Source organism: Tursiops truncatus, chromosome 9 (assembly GCF_011762595.2).
Source record: "Tursiops truncatus isolate mTurTru1 chromosome 9, mTurTru1.mat.Y, whole genome shotgun sequence".
NCBI lineage: Eukaryota > Metazoa > Chordata > Mammalia > Artiodactyla > Delphinidae > Tursiops > Tursiops truncatus.
The window spans coordinates 85,298,295-85,318,540 of record NC_047042.1 but is presented as its reverse complement, the minus strand read 5'-3'; the positions used below and the strand labels follow the sequence as shown (position 1 = coordinate 85,318,540).

The following is a 20,246-nucleotide window of genomic DNA, read 5'->3' as shown; positions in this document are numbered from 1 at the left end:
TGGAGAAGAAAACTGCCTTTGACTTGCTCTAAAGTTACTTGCTTTAGCATGGAGAGGATGTTCTGCATCATTCCTGTAATCTCCTTCTAATCAACTAGTGCCAAACAGAAGTCCTCAGGCCAAGTAGAATGCTGGCTGGTCTTTAGGAAGTGAGAGATGAGAACTTCTCTGGGATGTTTACCCCATCGTGCTGGGCAGACAGGCTGCTCTGTACCTTCATGGCAGCCCAGAGAAGCGTGGGGCCTGGAGCAAGATGGAGCAGATAGTTGGAAAGTAGAACAAAAAGCAAGCTTGGATATGATACAGATGGGATGGAGGAGTGGTTGGCTGGATTCGAGGAGAGAGAGTGGTGTGATGAAGATGCTTTTAGCGGCAGTATTTTTTTGTTCCTTTTTAACTAGCTTTTTTAAAAAATGGAGAATGTAATACTTGCACAGGGTAAAATGTCAAAAAGAACAAAAGGTATACAATGAAACAATAAAATATATGTCACCCTGGCTCCCACTCTGAGGTTTCTGCTGGTAAGTGTTTTTTGTATCCTTCCAAAATGTTCTGTGTATATATAAAACTATATAGATATGTATGCACTATTCTCTACATTCAAAAATATGCAAACATATACACGAATACCTTTCTGCATTTTTTTTCAGAGCATCGATTACATAGATTTACTTCATTTGCTTGAGATCTATACTGTGTTCTATTGCATGGGTGTAACGTAATTTTAACAGCAGTGCTTTGAGGGAATGAAAATAGAATTGTTGCCAAACCCAAGGTATTCATCTTAAGTTTGAAGTGGAGAGAGTAACTGACCGGTGCACAGGTTTACATTTCAGATTCCTGTGTAACCTGAGATGTGTCACTTCAACATCCCTTGCCTCAGTTTGCCTAGCAGGGAAAGGACATCACTTTCTTTCTTGATTCTAGTGTCAAAAAATATGAGACAAGGCTCCTTAGACACAGGACTTGGGAAAAACAACTACTAGAAAAGGTATGTAGTAACATTTTCTCACGATCTAGGGGTGGGGCATGGGCGGAAGGGAACCCTCTCTGCCCAGAGCGACACTGAATTGCGCTGATGTGGGTGCTGCGTTTGCTGGGCACCCATGAACAGTCATCTGAGCAGATCAGCAGGCCTGGTCTGCACTCACCTGCTTTATCTTGGCCCGTCGCTAGCCCTGCCCAGTGCTGTGTTGGGAAAGGTTTAAGAACTGGCTCTCCACAAAGATAAGAGCCCTGGTTTGCAGTGTATGCTGATCCCCCTGGTGTAAATATTTCCACCATGGCTGGTTTCCAGCTATCAGCATAGTGTCACTGAATGCAGGGTTGGGGACAGATGCACACAGTGGGGTCTTTCTGGCTTTTTTTAAAATCTTATTTATTTATTTATTTATTTATTTATGGCTGCCTTGGGTCTTCGTTGCCGCGCGCGGGCTTTCTCTAGTTGTGGCGAGCGGGGGCTACTCTTTGTTGCAGTGCGCGGGCTTCTCATTGCGGTGGCTTCTCTTGTTGCGGAGCATGGGCTCTAGGCACGCGGGCTTCAGTAGTTGTGGTGCACAGGCTCAGCAGCTGTGGCTCACAGGCTCTAGAGCTCAGGCTCAGTAGTTGTGGCACACAGGCTTGGTTGCTCTGCAGCATGTGGGGTCTTCCTGGGGCAGGGCTCGAACCCCTGTCCCCTGCATTGGCAGACGGATTCTCTACCACTGTGCCAGGCAGCTTGTTAAAACGAACAAGCTCCAGCCCTGCTCTGCGCCTCCGTGTGGGGTGTTCCTGAGGCTGACACGCCAGAACTGCGCACATCCGCTTCAGGTGAGCACGACTCTACATTCTGTGTGTTGTGCCTTCCAGCCCCCGGCTGGGTTTTCTCATTTTCACTTCACGTATTGAGATATGCTAAGGGGCTCTGTAGGGAGTTCCTGGCAGGGCACATCCTGGTGCCCATTCCTGCCCAGTATAGTCAGTATCATGCATCCAGCATGCCCCCCTCTGTCCTTCTTATTCTAAAGCCAAGTGGGCTCAAAGAATAAGAGTTAGCGGCTACTGAGGCCAAGGTCAGAGGAACGATTCCCTCTGTAAGTCACTATATTTTTAATTATCTCTGGCTGTGTAACCAATCACCTCCAGCAACATCTTGTCTCTGCTCCACAATGTCTGGGACCTCAGTTAAAAACACCCAAAGCTGGAATCATCTGAAGATTTGACTGGGCCTGGAGGACCCACTTCCAAGGCGGCTCCCCCGTGGGATGCCAAGTTGTGCCAGCTCTTGGTGAGAAGCCTCAGTTCCTCTCCTCAAGGCTGCTTGAGGGTCCTCACCACATGGCCGAATACCCCAGAGCGAGTGATCTAAGAGACCAAGCTGGGAGCTGACACGTCTTGGATGACCTGGCCTTGGAAGTCACACCCTGTCTCGGCCGAGTCAGCTCTGATTCTGTGGGCGGGGACTGCAGGACGGCATGAATACCGGTTGGCAAGGATCACTAGGTTTATTTTGGATCCTGGTTATCACAGTCTCTTAGCAGATTATACTCAGACAACCTGGCAATCATCTTGGAAATGTGTGCTACCAGATAAGGTTTTTAACTCATTAGCACAAATCCATCTTCAGTACAAGGAAAACAACTGAGGCCTTTGTGCTCTTTGTACCCCAGTCACAGAGGCCAAGTGACTAACTTAAGCTACTTGGCAGGTGAGTGGGGCAGAGGCAAGACGGAGCCTTCATGTGGAGGCCATGAATGGCATCTGGTTCTTGGAGTTCAGGCGTGCTGTAGGACCTCACGCCTCCTGGGACTGAACCCCCAAAAAGGGTCACACGGAAGTGTTTACATTTTCTTGTTGTAGCCAGATATGGAGTTGGCCAGAGCTGGGACTCTGCTGTTTCTGGCCAGTTGAGTTAGGTCACATGCCTACCCCACCCCTTGCATCCTCCCATTTCTGATCCCTGCAGTTGAAAAGACAAGTTTGCTCATTAGTTGGAAGAGAAGGAAGAATGCTGGAGAGAGGTGGTAGGTGAAGGCGTCTGGGGAGGAAGGGGATTAAGACTTAGACCCCGGGAGGTGTGGGAGCTGCTTCGGGGCCCAGATGACCAAGATCCATACGGTGTGTGAGTGGGGGAAGGGAGCGAGCATCCCCCCCCACCTTGGCACCAGACCCCTGGTGTGGCCTGGGAAGCCACAGCAGAGCGGTGGGGCTGGCCTTGCCCAGCGGTATAGGTGGGCAGAGGTGATGCAGAGGTGTCCTTCCATCACGTGGCTTGTGGCAGTGGACTTCCATGACGAGGCCTGTGAAGAATAACACGATCACACTTGCCGCTCAGCACAGCCACCCTTGGGGGTCTCTGACACATGGGAGGAGACAGGGAGGGGGCTATCAGTGGAGGCCAAGTCTGCATGAGCAGGAGAAGGCTGAGAGATGAGATTCAGATGCGACCATCACTGTGTCCTCGCTAGCACCCACAGGCTGGAGAAGCCTGAGATGGTTTGGGTCTACTAACAATACCCAGCCACCAAGGTCAAGTACAATCAGGAAGTGGGGTGACACAGGGACGCTCCTCCTCCACCCTCCTCCAAGGGCAGTCGTTTCTCCGTCCTGTTTTTACTATTTTATGGCCTGGAGTCTTGGAAATAGAACGCTTGGGTTAGAGGCTGACTTAACCCCTTAGGAAATAGGAAAGAATAAGTTTGTTTCAATAGACTGAGAATCTTGAGAGCAGCTGCGCGTACCACGAAATGGCAGCTTTCAGAAGGCTGCAGCCCGCTGGAGTGTGTGGTGGACATCTGGTGACACACCTGGAAATCAGGGGTCAGTGGGGAGTTGGGCCCTTCTCGCTGTCTGGAACCCTGGCCTTCTGTTTCCAGCGCAGGGTCACGGAGGAAGGCTCTTTCCTCCCAGTCTCTGCTGAGTTGGGATAATGTTGATATTTCTACTCTCCTGCAGGTGGCGCCACAATTTAGGTTTTTAAGCCGCGGACTGCCTGTCGTTTTTTCATCCAGCACCGGGTGCTCCGTCTGAAACCCAGCCATGGGGCCAGCTATTGGGGGGGGGCGGGGAATTCTCTATAGTACCACCAGGCTCTGGTGATTTATTTAATGAGCAAATCTGGCTTTTAATCAACTTAAATAGAAGTTCTGTTCCTAGACTAATCAAACAGTGGTGGCTAAGTGAAGGAAAACGTAAGGATTTCTTCTCCTCTCTCCTATTAAATCTGGCCTTTTATTCAGCCTGAAAGATGAGCCAAAACTCTACTCCTCAAACCCCTCAATAAACTACCACCAAATTGCCACAAAAGTAACCTCCTTAGAACACAGGACTTTATGAAGCAATGCACCATTTAGCTTCTCCCTCTTGTGGCCGTAAGCCAGCCAACGACCTACTCAGCGTCCCGGGGAGGGGGGTGGGGGGGGGAGTGGGTGACTTACAGACCCACTGTCAGCAGGAGAAAAGCTCGTGTCTCTCTTTGCCGCTCCACAGCCGGTGGGATTGGGGGACGTGTGGGAGCTAGGAGGGTTTGTACCTACTGCAGAAACCTGCTTTGAACCAGTATGGAGGCTGCCTTTCCTAGTGTGTCTGACCACCGAGAATGGTCAAGATGACAGAGGACCTTCCAGCCCTCACTGTGTGGTGCTATTTAAAAAAGACGTGGTCTTTGAAAAGCAATGCTGATCCCTTACGTGTGTATCGCACTTACCTTAGAGTTTCCAAGCGCATGAATCGATAGTGTCTCCCTTGAATGTCACTATCTCCAAGGGGTAAATGGGGCAGGTGAGAAGATAGAGTGTCACTGAGAAAGTCTGATCTACCCTCAAATTATGGAGTTGGCGGATGTCAGAGCCAGCTCAAGGACCCAGGTCTTCTAACTTCCGGTCTAGAGCACTACTCATCCCAAGCCATCTCCCATCTCCCCAGCCTTGAGAGAGCAAATCCAAGGGGCCATCATTAATTAAAAAAAATCAGGTCCCACACTGTTGCTAATTTGACTGCTCTGTTCTTCCTTACGGAGACATTATAACTGCCCCATTCAGCACACCTTTCACCTGGTTGTTAAGTGGAAGGGGAAGGAAGGAAAAGACCGTTGGCCATTCAGCCCCACTGGCGCCCCTCACCTGCCCACTGTCGGGCCAGCTCTTCGCCTCCCTTCTTCTCTGTCATTTGGCTATGCCAGGCACCACATGGCATTCATTTCTCTGAATGAAAATAAATGACGCCACACACTAGGCAGGAGATAAAGAATAATAAATACGTTTTATCTGCTACCGCTAAAAAAAAAAGATCTTTGACTTCCCATCCATCCATCAGAAAATGGACCTGTGTCTTACCAGCAATAGTCACACACACACATACACACACACACACAAGCTACAAGTGAAAAAATCAAGTTGTATTAAAAATACATGCTAGATGGCTGAGAATGGAAGCAGAGCTGTTTTTCTCACTCCCTCTCCACCTCTTCCAGCATTTTTATGGCATGCCCTGAAAGCTGAGTGGCAAACAGACATTTGAAAGGATCCCCCCCTCCCTCCCACTTTTATGGAACTGTATTCCATAAGTAACCCATTAGGGTTTTTCATGGGGCTGTCTGGGCTGTCACCTCTGGGAAAGGCCTGAGATGGTGCCGTGTAGCAATTTTACAGAAGATACCTCGAAGTGGGACCACGACCAGGGTGAGGACAGCCTGACAAGAAGGAGCCCTGAGTGTGAGTGCCTCCTGGGCGCCTGGCTTGTCTGTCCCTAGTCTCAGTCCTGCCTGGAGAAACATTTGGCCCTGGGCTTCCTCAACTCCGGATGGAGGTCCAAGAAGCAGCAGCATCGAGTTATTTCGTTATGTTTCTCTGGACTTCTGAAACTAACCTGATATCGCATGCCTTATCTAGAGTCTGGCATCTGGGGTTTCTGAGAAGAGAGGAGCCGGATCAATGTATTAACGCAAGCTAATAAGATCACTCCTTGCTTCTTTCTGTGCCCTGCGATACTCAGCAGAGGACCAGAGGCTCTCAAGGCTCCACTCTGTCTCCTGGAATACCCTTCCGCCAAACAACCCAACGTCTGGTTTCATCCTCAGTCTGGCGTGGCTCTCTCCTTCTCGTCCAGGCAGCCACCTCTCCAAAGCAAAGCTTCAGCAAGGCCTGTCTAGGTGGGCCCGGCCTGACCCGAGTGTGCCGTCCACCTTGGGGCTTGTATACCCTGTCAGCACACAGCTGGTTTCAGTCTCCCTGGTTTACAACTCTGATCTCTGAAAATAGAAGCCCTACAGGAAGGCATAGAAATGTATGCTGTTGTCAGTCATTTCCACCTAATAAGATTCCCTTAAGGTGTCTTGATGGGAGGACAGGAATGGACAGGAAGTTGCTGGCTGTGGGGAAAAAGGAAAGTGGACAGCCATGAGGGAGGAAGCCAGAAACCATGGGCTCCTTTCGAGGGTCATCCTTGGTGGTTGCCCATGGGGTGGGCACAGTTGATGGTGCCATTTTGGGGGGCTGTGGTGTTGCGGGGATGAGTGAGGAATCCGTGGAAGTCTGGGGCTAAATAAGTGTGGGAATCCCTTCAGTTTCTCTTGGAGGATGGGCACAGTGCTGCCTAGGATCTAGGGTTTTGGAGAAGAGAGGAGCCGGTCGGCCTCTTAGTAGAAACAGGACTAGACGAGTCAGGTTACCCAGCGAGCTCTAGCGCCCTTGGCCACCCATGCTATCTCACCCAGCCTCCCCGTCCTCAGGTCCTGTGTGAGGGTTCTGGGGCGGGGTTCTGATTCGGCATGGGTGCCTGTGTCGGTGTCGGCTCTGAGCACCTGCGGGTCCCTCCGACCGTCGGCGCCCACATCCGGACCTTCCGAGGCGGCTGTGTGCCTCACACAGCCGCAGGCAGGGTCGCCCGGCGGGTGTCCGCAAACGTGGGAGCGGAGAGCGGGGGCTAGGCGGGCGGCGGCGGGCGCGGGGTGCGGGGAGGCGTCCCCTGCCCCCTGCCCCCTCTGCCGGCAGCTCTCGGGCGGTCTAGCTGTCAGCCGAGCTCCAAGCCAGCCAGCACGAGCCAGGGAGAGAGCGGCGGCGGTTGGCGGGCGGCGGGCGGCGGGGAGGGGCGGGGGCGAGGCAAGGGAGGGAGGGAGGCTGGGAAGCGGGGAGGGCGGGAGGGAGGAGAGGAGGACCCAGAGAGCGCCAGGCAGCTGGAGTTTTTGCAGCGCTTGGCCGGGCTTCAATGCACAGCAGCAGCGAGCCGCGGCGGCAGCAGGCAGCCCGGGAGCTCCGGCGGCGGCCGAGCCAGCGGCGGCCCCGCTCCCTGCCCCCTGCAAACTTTGCAAGCAGCCCGCCCGGGGGGCCGGGGGACGCGCCCGGGAGGCCCGGCTCGGCCCGCGGCCGCGCTCTCCGCTGCCGCAGCGCCGGCGGCCGCCGCCGCCCCGCGCCTCCCCGGGGAGCAGCCGGCGGCTCCAGCGGCCCCCCAGCTCCGGCCCCTCGGCCCGGCCCGGCCCGGCCCCGGGTGGAGGCGGGGGCAACTGCGGCGCGGCCGGCCGCGTGTGGCCGGGGGGCGGCCGCCGCTACCCAGGGAGGCGCGCCGAGGCGCCAACAGCGCTCCCCGGCGGGTCCCCCGCGCACTCGCCTCGCCCGGGCAGCGGCCCGACCTGGCGAGCATGGGCGGCGCGGAGTGACGCCGCCGTGCCCGCTTGGCATCAAGGACATTCAGCCCGCGGGGGTGGGGACGAAGGGGGCGGCCCCGCGTCGCCACCGCAGCCCCCGAGAGCCGCCGCTACTGCTCGGGCTCCAGGGCTGGGTGGGTGGGGAAAGGGGTGCTTGGAAGCGAGCCGCATTTCCCGACCTTTTTGTTGGACATTCTGCCCACCTTGGACGCCGCCAGAGGAGCTGTCAAGCCCCGTAGGCTCTGATTTCGCCCTCCGTTTCCCTGGCCTCCCCCCGGGTTCCCCGTGCCTCGGTGGAGTATTCGCGTTCGTTGGTTCGGGGCTGGGGCTGGAGGAGGCAGCCACACGCGCGCACACGCACACGTTCAGAGGAGGGCGAGAGGCAGCGGCACCGGCACCATCTGCAGTGTCAATGCGGCGCTCCCGCTGAAGCAGGCAAAGCGGCGCTTGCAGGTAAGGAGCCGGCCGGGCGGCCGGGCGGGCGGGCGAGGGCAGCGCGGGAGGAGATGCCGGCTCGGTCCGGAGTCCTCGAATGCCCCGGAGCCAGCCCCCTGCACGCACGCACACACACACGGGCGCACACACATATACACACGGGCACACGCCATGCACACGCACCTGCCCACGTCCCACCTGGACACCCACGTAGGTGCCGCGCGGCCGGATCAGGTATTTCCCATGTTCTTTCTCCTCTGACGCTCCCGGACTCAGACTTCTCTAACCAGGACTTTCGGGGTGGGATTCTGTGTATTACTGCCTCTCCCTCCCACCTGGCTACGTTGAGGGAGCGATTTTTTTCAGTTCCCAGCCGCTGGCATCCCTGGCTGGTTTAAAAAACAGGAGAAGTAATGGTCTTGGGAGACCCGCCCAATGTAATCTCTGCTCCGTGGCCTTTGCGCACCGTGGGATTTTAACGCGAGACAGACCGACAGATACTCAGACAGATCTTTGGAGAGCGTGGTGGCCCAGCGCGCGGGGAGGAGGCCACAGAGGCGGATGGGGCGGCAGTTCTGTAGGGCGGTGCATATGGAACAGACACTGCGTTTCCCCAGTAAGAGGCAGCACAAACGCCTTTCTGAAGCGAGGCACTGCTTTCCCGGCAATGCGCCTGGATTTCAGGCAGGAAGGGGCTTAAGCATGGCTTTGGGTGTGTTGTTTGTCTAGGGAGAGTGTGTGGGGTCGGATCCTCCATAAAACGTCTAACCTACTCACGTCTCCAGTCTGTGGACAGCAGCAATCTTACACGCACTTGGGTGTCCCTAGCCTCTCTGCACTGTGCAGGGAAGCGTGGGGCTGCTTCCCCTGTGCCCGCGCCTAACACCTGCCACATGCCTTTCCGAGCGGTGTGTCTGAGAAATAGAACTAGAAGGGGGATGGAGGGGGGTGCAGTGCAGGAAGGGAGGAGGGTCCCCCCCCATGACCACCTCAGCAGTGTCCACCCTACAAGAAGGCCAGGCATTCCTGGGTCTGGCAGCATCTCCCAGAGCCAGGCTGCTCTTGACGTGGAGAATCACTCTCCAGAGCCTGTGGTTCAAGCTTCTATTTCCCTAAAGCTCGTCCTTTCTTTTTCTCCCCGGCTGGAGTTTCACAGGCTGCTCATTTTCAAACTTTTTCTGGAGGAGGTGGGAGGGGGTGGGGTTCCAAAAGGGGTTTTTCATAGTTCCCACTTTGGGGGGGGGTGGCCAAAGGCCAGTTCATTCAGGGCTCAATTGTAGGGAGGAGAATGTGAGACCCAGGTACAGCATTATTTTGGAGTTGAATATAGATATAGCCAAGTTCTGCGTTTCTATAGCTGTCCCTTTTGGCGTAGCTTGTTGGGCAGCTTGGCAAGAAATGGAATCAGCTTGTGCTCTCTATACAAGATCATGTGTTCAGAGTGTCCTACAAACCCACCAGTGGGAAAAATATGTTGGGAGTTTTCCAGAACATGAGGAGAAAGGAGGCAACATTCTTTTGAACAAGTGGGCCTCAGTGCTGGGCACAGGATTTGGTTAATTCTGTAAATCCTGAAGATGGGTGCTGAACTAAAGGGCCCTCTTCGTACCCCCATCTCTGCTATTTCCAAACTTTTTTCAGCTCCTGAAAAGGTCTTCGGCTAGGCTGGGGAGCAAAGAACCAGACGTCCCCGGGAGGGAGATTGTGTTCCCCGCTGTGCGCTGTGTGAGCTGCCCTTTGATTGATTGAAAAAGGGTAGATGGAATAAAGCAAAGCTCTCACAATGGGGAGAACCCAGTCAGGGGAACAGACATTATTTTCTTTTTAAGAATGGTGGTTGTGTGTACACATACCCAGATATGCACACGCCTTCTCAAAGAGCCTTGCTGTATGTGGTCAGCTCGTCCATCCACATGTGACAACAGGACCCAGCTCTGTCTTTCGGGCTGTGGAAGAACCGGAACACTTTGCTCGCATGCCCTTTGGGTGAGTGGCCAGGGAGATTCCACATACGCGTGGGGCAGCACACAGTTTTCTACAGAAATAGGGAACTCCAGCGACAGTGGGTGGCTCCCAGGTAGACGTTTCCTCACGGGACCTTGAAGGGGCAAAAAGGTGCGGTCCAGAGCTGCCTGAAATGGCTGTGCGTCTTCCTTGTAGACCTCTGCCCCTTTCTCTGCTTCCTTCCCCACCTTCTTTCCTTTCTCGGATGTTTGCAGGCTCAGGATCCATCACATTCACGCTAAGCCAGCAGTCATTATGCCGGTGATAAGCTAAACGTTTTTTAGCGTGGGTCAAAAAATCCCCACACTTTCCGAACTTAGTGTTAGGTACCAGTTTGGTTTCTAGGACAAAGCAGTCGTTAATTAACATATGTAAAGCTGGCTGTACATCTCATTTTTTCCGGGTTCTCTGGCCCAGCCCCGGAGCATGTCACGTTGCCACTCTCCCTCTCCACCACTCCTCTGTGACCTTCCTTTTAAGTTCTCTGGGGTCTGCCTCACTGCTCGGAAGGGAATCAAACTGGAAAAACCCCAACCGCGAAAGCTTCTTTTCAGCAGACCCTCGCTGCTGCCGGGCTGTGCTCCAGGCGCCTCTGCTGTGAGAGCGCGGCCTGGGTTGCCCACGAGCCGTTCTTTTTGCCCTATTTGGTACTCCCGTGCTCTCCTCTGTCCTCCCAGCACTTCATTCTGGATGCCCACCGACGTGCTCTGCAAACGTTTCCGGAGGAATCTGAGGCCACCAACTTGTTTCCTTTTTGCTTCTCTGCACCTCTCCCTCGCCCGCTGCTTCTGCCGCAGCCGCTGCTCCCCGCAGACAGGGAAATCTGCAGGGCAGAGTCTGCCTACACCTGGCCTCGGATCCTTTTAATCACAATGAGGGCTGCTGGGAATTAAGTGGGGGCTTTCTAGGGAGGCAGCAGTCCTGAAGTGGAGAGAGAGCTAAGGGGGTGGGGAAATCACCCCCGCTTAACTTCTAGTTATCACCAAGCTTTGATGCAAAGAAACGGCTGCCGATCGCTCTCCTAGCCAGCGAGGGGGCATTTTTTCAGTCGTTTCTCCCCCCTGCTCACCCGGAGAAACCACTGCACAGAGAATGCCACCTCGGAGACCTGTTGCGGTGGCTTCAGCAATGGGCTGTGACAACAGAAAACCGACCCGCGCTCTAGGCTGTGATGAGTCTGTGCAACAGATGCGCCAGTCCTTCTGGGCTCTCTTCTCCTCTTCTTATTTGTGTCCAGCGCTGCCCAATGTGAAACTGGCTCAGACCCTCCGGCAGTTGAGCAGGGCTCATTTCTCTCCCTTGACATCCCCTCCTCCTTCCCACCTCCCTTTCCTCCCATCCCTCCCCCACCCCCTTGCTAATCCACCTCGTGGCTTTGTGCATACATCCACCGGCCCATTCGCCCTCAAATTTGTGGCACTCCAAGAAATCAATATAACATGAATTTAACGACAGCTGGATGATTAAGTGTTATTTATATTTAAAAGCGGCATTTTAAAAAGATGGCGCACTAATAAATCAAACGACTGTTGGGGAGATGCACGTGATTAGGGTAATTGCCCGATAGGTTCTGGTGATCGAGGCTGGGTCCACGTGCAACCCTGCGGACACTAGCTTCCTGTTTAGTAGCTGTGAGTCCCACTGCTCCCTACCATGCACCGCCACCTGATCCCCTCCCTTGGTCTGGACTTGACCCCCTCTTCCTTCTTCCCTCCTTACTGTCCAGACTGGAGCCTTTTAGTTGTGGCAGGAACGTGGAGTCAGCAGGGAGACGGAAGGGGGCTCTGCTGCGAAGTGGTAAGAGATGGATCTTGAAAGCGGAGAAAGGCAGGGGGTCCTGATTCCCAGAACAGAGGCCTTGTTCCAGAAGGAGGAGGCTGCTTCCCTGCTTGGTGTGAAGCAGCTTGGAAGAAAAGCTTCCCGAGTCCCAGGGTGAGTCTGCGTGAGCCCCAGGATCCCCGTGCTTATGGTCAGGTGGCATCAGCCTCCCCAGGGAAGAGGTGGTGAGGACGTTGGTATTTGTCCTTGTGAAAATAAGAGAGTGGAAAATAATAATAATTAATGATGACGACGCTGGCTAGTATTTATTGAGCACTTACTTGGGGGAGGCATCATTTAAGGGTTTGCACAGGTTGGCCCCATGTCTTCCTTGTAACAGCCCAGAGAGGCGCTCACCGTTACTTTCCCCATTTCCTGGCGAGGAAACTGAGATGGGGGGAGGTGGGGGATAGGTGAGGATATTGTCCAAGGTCACACAGCTGGTAGCGGGTGGAGCCAGGTCTCAGCCTAGGCAGACGGACCTCCCTCCTTGTTACTATGCAGTTTGCATCCTTAGCAAACCCTGGGGAGGTTTGTGGGAGAGTGGGCTGGGGTGAAGTTTAGAAGATCTGGTTTCTCCCTTGGACCGCCTCTGTGACGCCAGGCAAATCTATTCATGTTTTGAACCTCGACTTCCCCCTTCATCACATGGGGCCGAGCCTTATCCTTGACTGTCGTTGGTTGTGAAATTGCGAGGATCATTCTGGCAGAGTGCTCGGTTTCTGAGGGTGACTCTCGCCTCATTTGTCAGCTCCTGTTTCATCCTGGGAAAAAACGGAGGAGGAGTGAATGAGTGTGTCCCGCTCTCTGCTTTTCATCCTGTGAGGCTCTGAGTCTTGTGCTGGTAGGAGTCTAGCTCTCCCAGTGGCTACTTCCAATTTGCTGGCACTGTAGAAACGGCACTCTCTCACTTAATCCTTCAAATCACCCTGTAAGGTGGGGATTGTTTATTCTCATTTTGCTGGTCTGGGAACTAAGATGGAATGAATGCCCCGGGCTGCTACGCGGTACCTAGTCTCTTCGTTCTTGGGGAAAGATGCTCATAGTAGGTGCTCAATACTTGCTGGCTCATTCATTGATTAGCCCTAGGGTTCCAGATTTTGGAAGACAGAGGCAGGGAAGGAATCTTTGTCTGTGGATGTCATGCTGTGCTGGGTGCCTGGACCATATGGTGTTGGAGCAGAGATTCACTGGAAATCGGTGGAAACGGGCTGTGGGTGAGGAAGGTCTTTGTGCACACTTAGTGCAAGCGTAGCACTTAGTTAGGAATGACATCCCGATTCTGAGAGGTATGGGCAGTGAGGCCCTGCTGGAGCCCGTGCGCCTGGATGGGTGCTGTCCCACCTGAACGTTGGGCCTACTGAGCTGCCTGACCTGACCTCTCTGGCCTGAACATGTCAGGGAGCATCGGCAGGTGCTGCAGTTGGTTTGGTTTTTCCCTCTGGACCACAACCTTTTATTCTGCACGTTATTTATTTGGCTTCTCCTCTACGCTGAAGTGAATGAAGCTTCCGCCAAACTTGAGGTGGCTGAAAGGGTGCACTCGGATTTCATCACCACCCCTCCGGGCAGCAGCAGGAATGGCTGCCACCGTTGGCCTGCTCAGACTCGTGCCAACAGGTGTGTGCGAGACCTCAGGCATCCTCTCTTTGCCAGCTAAGCTTGGCTACCCCCCGCCCTCTCCACGGCGCGTTCTCCGTGAACCAGGATTCGCAACAGCAAATTGGATTTTGGAATGTTTTGTCAATCCAACACAAAACAGATCACTAGCTAAGAGGATATCGTCTCTGCAGTCGATGTGCTGAACTCAGACTAGCCGAATCAATTCCCAAGGTCTTCCAGGGACAAGGATTTTCATTAGGAACCATGAGGAGAGGAGCTGTGGAGGAAGAGGTCAGTGGAACCAGAGGAAAGGAAAACCGGAGCTGGTCAAAGGCTTTCCTGGTCTTCACTCAAGATCGGGTTCCCACTTCACATCCTCATTGAACTTGTCTGCTACGAGCCCAACTCATGGATTTCCTTCTGGGTAGAGTGGGGTCGGGCACCAGGGCGTGAACAAACCATTCTTTGGCTTTGGCCCAGAGGTCAAGAGGAGGGACAGGAAGCCGAGGAGAGCTGGACGATCGCTTCTCCTCTCGTGGAGGGAATAGACAATGAGAGGAGGGCCTGGCAGGGCGGCAGCCCCTGGGATGTGTGATTGAACCAGCCTGCGTGGAACGTCAGCTAACTTTGCAGAGAAGGTTAGCGTGGATTTTCTTCCTCTCCATCTCAGTCCTGCTGCCCGAAGGTGATACCTACAGTAGAGCAGAATTTCACAGAGCATATTCTGTGAATAGGTGGTACACATACACAGTTTTCACGGTCAGAGAAGTTTGAGAGGGCTTCCCTGGTGGCGCAGTGGTTGAGAGTCCGCCTGCCGATACGGGGGGCGCGGGTTCGTGCTCCGGTCCGGGAAGATCCCACATGCCGCGGAGCAGCTGGGCCCGTGAGCCATGGCGGCTGAGCCTGCGCGTCCGGAGCCTGTGCTCCGCAACGGGAGAGGCCACAACAGTGAGAGGCCCTCGTACCACAAAAAAAAAAGAAGTTTGAGAAATCCTGAATGTAAACCAGAGAGAAAGAGGTTCTTTGTTGCAGGACTTCTCAGAGCCTTTAAGCACTAGAATGTGGATTGGTAAAACTACAAGAAGTAGATATACTGTGCAGTGGCCCTGGGAACCCCCCAAGAAATTCTGGACTAAAACAAGCACTTTCATTTGCCTGCTCCCGACTGTGAGTGAAGGGGTGGAGTCTATAATAAAAGTTTCAGTTGAATTTTCACAGTAAGTACTAGGTTCTGGTGATTATATAGATACTGGCGTTACAAGCAGAATTTTGCCAGGTGGGTAGACGGTTCAACTCCAGATTCAGTGTTTGCCCCTTGTCCTTCCAAGGCAGCCGAGAGGTTCTCAGACAGGAATGAGATCCAGGAGGTGTGTATTTTCTCAGGTTCCTACGTGATGCTGGTATGTCCCCCTGGTTAAACAGCACTGGTGTTGTGGGAAAAGCTAGCTTTTGGAGACAGATGTAGATGATTCCAGCTCTGTCACTTACCAGCAAAGGGGTCTTGGGAAAAAAAATCACCTTATGTTTCAGTATTACCATTTATAAAATGAGGGGATTGGTCAAGATGAGTGATTTAAAAAATACTTATGCAGTGGAATTCTCTATTCAAATTCAATTTTACGTGGAATTCTAATGCACAGAACAGAGGCAAGATGGACTGTTCTGGTGAAAGTGATGGAGGAGCCCAGGGCCTGACACCCTTGCCTGTCCCCTCACCCCGAGTCTTGGCCTGGGTTCCCTAGAAAGCAGAGCCCAAAGCAAAGGCTGATGTGGTAGCACTTTGCTGAGGGGTGGAATCCCAGGGCAGCAAGACTGCAGGAAGGAGGGAGGAGAGGGAGGGAAGGAATGCACAAAGAATGATGTATCACCAAGCTAGGCACAGCTTCCCGAGGAAACACTGCTGGTGGCTCAGGTGCTCAGGACGTACCGGGAGAAGCCTGATGGGAACACGGTCTCAGAAAAGTCTGGAGGACGGGTACGGCCGGCATCCATCCTCCTGCTGGGTTCTTCCTGCTGCAGCTCCCTGGGCACCTTTTACCCCATGAGGCAGAAACTCCCCCGCCCCTTGGGGTCGTGATGCCAGGTCAAACTAGAACCTATGGGGTCAGGCCCGGGGGCTGGGGCTTCCATGGGGCTCCCCCCGAGTGGGCCTGAAGGTGTTGCACCTGCAGGACCCTGACCTTTGCCCCTGAGGGAAGAAAGGGAGCAGGAACTTTAGGAGCAGAGGAATGAATGGGGTGCGGTGTCCCAGGGGCCGCTCCAGCTGGGAGCAGGGCAGGGGGTTGAAGCCCAGAATTGGGGGTGGGGTGGGATGTTTGGTGGGGTTGAGCGATCTGGGCAGGTACGTAAATTGAGGGTCTGTGATAATGGGTTCCATATAAGGAAGATATGGTTCTTCAGAACAGAGTCAGTGAACCACAGCAGGATGCTCCAGTAAGGCCTCCTTCAGCCCCCAGCATTCACGACTCTGGCCAAAATAGCCAACTACACTATGGATCGCCCAGTTTAAACCCCAGAGGAACCACGTGAAGCATGCGTTCCAGCCAGGTTTCCTATCTTGTAGGGCTCATTGACTAAAGGCATGCCTTCCACGTGGTGGTATGTGAACATCTCAGACACTTCTGTTTGTGATGGCAGAGGGGCACAGCTGCTGGGAAGCTGGGGACAGATGCAAATGACCTTTGCCCCCTTTCAGTTTTAAAAAATTATTGTAAGCGTTGAAATACAAGGCAACAGGGGACATTTCTGCATAAAATATTTCCCATAGGTCATTGCCTGGAGTCAGCACCCCTCCTTTTTTTTTTTTTTTTAAACAACTCTTGTACTTTGAAGCTCCTCTAGGGTCAGGTGGGGCAAAGGACTGATGGTCCCACTCTGCTTGTGACCCCTTTCCCTGCTCTCTTTGTCATTAGATACTGACCCCTGTCTTCTTCCCCTAAATGCACTTGCCCTTAACTGGTGATTGTTGCCAGCCACTCACTGACTTTGAGACGTGTCTGCATTAGCAGGGCTGCCTAAGGTTTCCTGCTCCCAGAGGGTCAGGGACCAGCCCCTGCTTGAAGCAGTCTATTGTGTAATCAGGAACTTAATTCATACTTTTTAATGGTGCTAAAGAAGCTGCTGCTGGCCATGATGCCAATAGCATTGAAATTACTTATTTATTTATGTCTTTAGACGACAGGGACCGTTTCTTCCTTCTCTTGTATCCTTGGTACCCAGCGTAGGGCCTGTCTTACTGGAAGCAATCAGTAAATATGTGCTGAGTAAAAAGAATGAATGAGTGGAGGAGAAGGAGAGGAGATGAACAGTCTGTAAAGGAGAGAACTAGGAAAGAGTGAACCAGCGGTCTGGCAGGGGCTGGCTTCGAACCACATCAAGGCTGTGGCTGTTTCAGAGGATTAAGATGAACCAAGACAAGCGCAGGCTGAACCCATCAATCACCCTAGAGTGTCCTGGGTGATGGTGGTTGGGGGGCAGGTAGGGGCCGTGGTCTCTTCATGCTGATGCACACGGAAATGAATTCTTGCTCTTCATGTAAAGCTCACTATGGGTTTAGATGCCGATAGATTGGGAGGGATGACCAAACTGCATTTCCCAGAGGATCCCAAAGGTGAGCCCCCCCCCCCCCCACACACAGAAAAGGCGTTTGTGGCTAAGTAAGTCTTGCAAACACTTTATGCCGTGTCCTCCTTTGGAGATTCAAGATGCACATTAAAGGCAAAGAAGTTTGGCTACAGAGAATTCTGGTTAATTATTTTTAGCAAACCATTTTTTTCAGTGGAGGGATCCCTTTGTGTGGGTGTATTTAAACCTGTTGACATTTCTTGGAACAAGTGTTCCCCAGAAAGCATTTTAGGAGATGCTGGCCTTCATCTGGAAGCTTTCAGGTTTGAATGTAGTTTGGAGGAGAAGAAAACAGGAGAACAAATGTGCTGTGCTCTTAAAATAGGGACTGGTGAGGTGCAGCTTCCAGAGGAGCTCAGCTTCCTCTTGTCCTTGTCATTTGCTTTAGGGAATCTCAGAAATGGCTGTGAATTGCTATGAGATGTTGGAGACCCTGGTGCCTTCAGATGTGTATTTTCTAAAGGGACCATTTTAAGGAGTGTGATTGCAGTTCTGACAGGTTTGTGGAAACGTTTCCAACAAGTATAGCACTTTTCGGTCGCACGTAATAGATCGAGATGGATGTTTGCAAGATACGTGAGTAATGACATTCACCTTCTCAATATATTTTTTCAGCTACACTTACTGAATAAGAGACTTCAGTGTAACTGGCAAAGATAAATGTTCTGAATTAACAAAAAAGGTGTGAGTTATTAAGATACAGCTCCCCAAATGTTGGATGGTTTAAACAAATTTTCTCTCAGGGAAGAAACTTTGCTACCCTAGAGAGGTCAAACGTTTCTAATTAGACTGTAAATTCATGGTTTCTACCGTTGGGTAGTGATCCAGAGAGCAGAGCTAGGCATTTCCCATGGGAAGCTTTTCACTGCCCGGTGTTCCTCCTGCCTAGGTAATGATGTGTGTGGGCATGCACGTGTGTGTGTGTGTGTGTGTGTGTGTGTGTGTGTGCGTGTGTGTGTGTGTGTGTGTGTGTGTGTGTGAGCTGGGGTGGGGTATCACCCCCATAGTACTTGGATTTGGATCACCTGGGGACCCACGTGCCTAATTATAGCGCCTCACCATGCTTTGCCCAAGCCCTGCGTTCCTTTTCCAAAGTGAATAACAGTTGCTAACACACACTTACTAAGAAAGTTCCCCTGACGCCCATTCATAAAGCATAGCACTGGTGATTCTAGCAGCATTAAACTGTTTGGCGACTGAGTTTAGAATTATAGGAATCGGAGACATGAATTAGCAGTAAATCAAGTCCCGGCTGAGTTTGAACCCAACTGCAGTGAGTTTTAAATTTAAAATATCTTGCTATGATGAAGCAGTTGTAAGTCAAGCACTGGAGCTCTGTCACTCTTGACTCTGGTGGAGTGTAGCGGTCACCCTTTGAAAGGAAGACCCTGACAACAGCTTGTATGGTTCCTAGGCATGCTGGGAAATTGCCACTTCATTTCTTCTTCATAAACTGTTGGCTTTCATTTAAAAAAAAAAAAAAGAATCCTATTTGCGGGGACACAGCAGAACTCTGGGAACAGGGCAGGTGGGAGAGGGCTCAGGCCCTCTGAGGGGGGGGACCATTCAGAGCCTTTTCTTTGGTCCCCCTCAGGAGGAGTCATGCAGAAGGGGAATCTGGGTCTGCAGGTGCCGTGTGGTTTGTTTTCCTCATCGGACCATATTTGATTCTTCTTTCCGGGGGATCTGTACAGAAAAACAACAAAGAGAACACTTGAAGAAGGCTGCAGCACTGTCATGTTGCAGTGACAATGGCGGTGTAATAGGAAATCATTTATGTAAGTTATGGTGCCCTCTGAGTGGAGCTTGTCAGAAATGTGGCAACAGCTTCTTGAGGCTTATTTTTTTCTCTCCTGCAAAATAATCCTGAGGTTTTCATTTTCGGAGCAATTGAAGAAGTATTATGTGCTGGCCAGGGAATCAGGAGACCCGGCTTCTAATCCTAGGTTTGCTGAATCTCTTTCAGCCAAGTTCCTTCTCTGGGCTAGGCCTCAATTTCTCTTTCTTTCAAGTCAGAATAAGCCCTTGCTGTTCCTGACCTGAAGCTCAGGAGGTGAGGATGAACGTAGCTATGCATATTAAAGGACCAGGTGAGCGTCAGAAGGAAGGTTCTATTTACACGCAAGGTTAGAGAAAATCAAGTAAGAGAGAATAATGTTTCAGCTTAGGCCTCTCACCATTGCACCTTTACCAGCTCCTGTGTTTGCTGATCTGGTGAAGAGCTGTAAGTGATAAAAGCAGCTTGCGGAGGGTCAGAAGGGAGAATGCACATGGGATAGCAGGAAACCGTTGGAGGAAATGGTGAGTGCAGGAGTCCAGAGGCCGGGGCAGGAGGGGGAGTCCCGATCCTGGCAGTAGTAGGTTAATGGGGGCCTGCGGGGAAAGGAAAAAGGTCTTGATTTCCTTCCGTATCTACCATTCACTTTGCTCCATACATATATATTTTACATAGTTTAGTTAGGTAGATGTGAGCTAAGGAATATTTAGCCAATGAATTGATCGATCCATCAATTAGTCAGTAGTTATTGAGGGCCTACTATGTGCTAGGCACGATGCAAGAGTTTGGCTGTACAGGGATGAAAGCCCCAGTTCCTGCCATGGGAGAGCCCACAGCTTGGTGTGGCCACAGCGCACACGTTTATAGATAATGAAACACGGGGTGGTAAGACGTGGGCTCTGTGCAGGCAGAGGGCCTCCTGAGAAGGTGTAAGAAGGGGCGCCTGTCCAGATACGAAAGGCAGGATGTGGCGAAGGTCTTCTGGAGGAGGAGGGGCCATCACTCGGAGGTTTGAATGGTGTTTTGAAGGGTGAGTGGGACTGGCCTTGTGAACACATGGGAAAGAGGTGCCTGGGGGAGGAAGCGGCATAGGCAAGGCATGGAGAGGTGAGCGCCCACAGCAGAGGTGGGAAGTGGGACCAGGCGCAAACACCCCTGGAGGCTGGGCCAGGACCAGGACCAGGAGAAGCGTCCAGATAAGGGTTTCATTCGGCAGGCAGTGGCGAGGCCTGGGGATCTCCAAATGAGGAATCAATGAGACCAGCTTTGCATTGTGGAGGAAGAATCAGAAGTGAGGCTATTATGGTAATCCAGGAGACATGGACGAGGGCTGCCCAAAGTGGTCGCAAAGCAGAGAAAGGGACAGAT

General features: G+C 52.5%; 1 protein-coding gene across 4 annotated transcripts in view; it reads left to right on the top strand.

Moving 5' to 3' along the window:
- Positions 1–910: 910 nt before the first annotated feature.
- The window catches only part of PLXNA4 (plexin A4), a 453,460-nt gene continuing 434,124 nt past the window's right edge, over positions 911–20,246 (top strand). For 2 of the 4 annotated variants that reach the window (XM_073809949.1, XM_033863280.2), the window contains exon 1: positions 7,174–8,071. The gene's annotated coding sequence lies outside the window, so the exon portion shown is untranslated. Of the gene's footprint in view, positions 992–7,172; positions 8,072–20,246 lie in introns of those variants that run through there. The other 2 variants (XM_073809948.1, XR_012334078.1) reach the window with 2 other exon arrangements.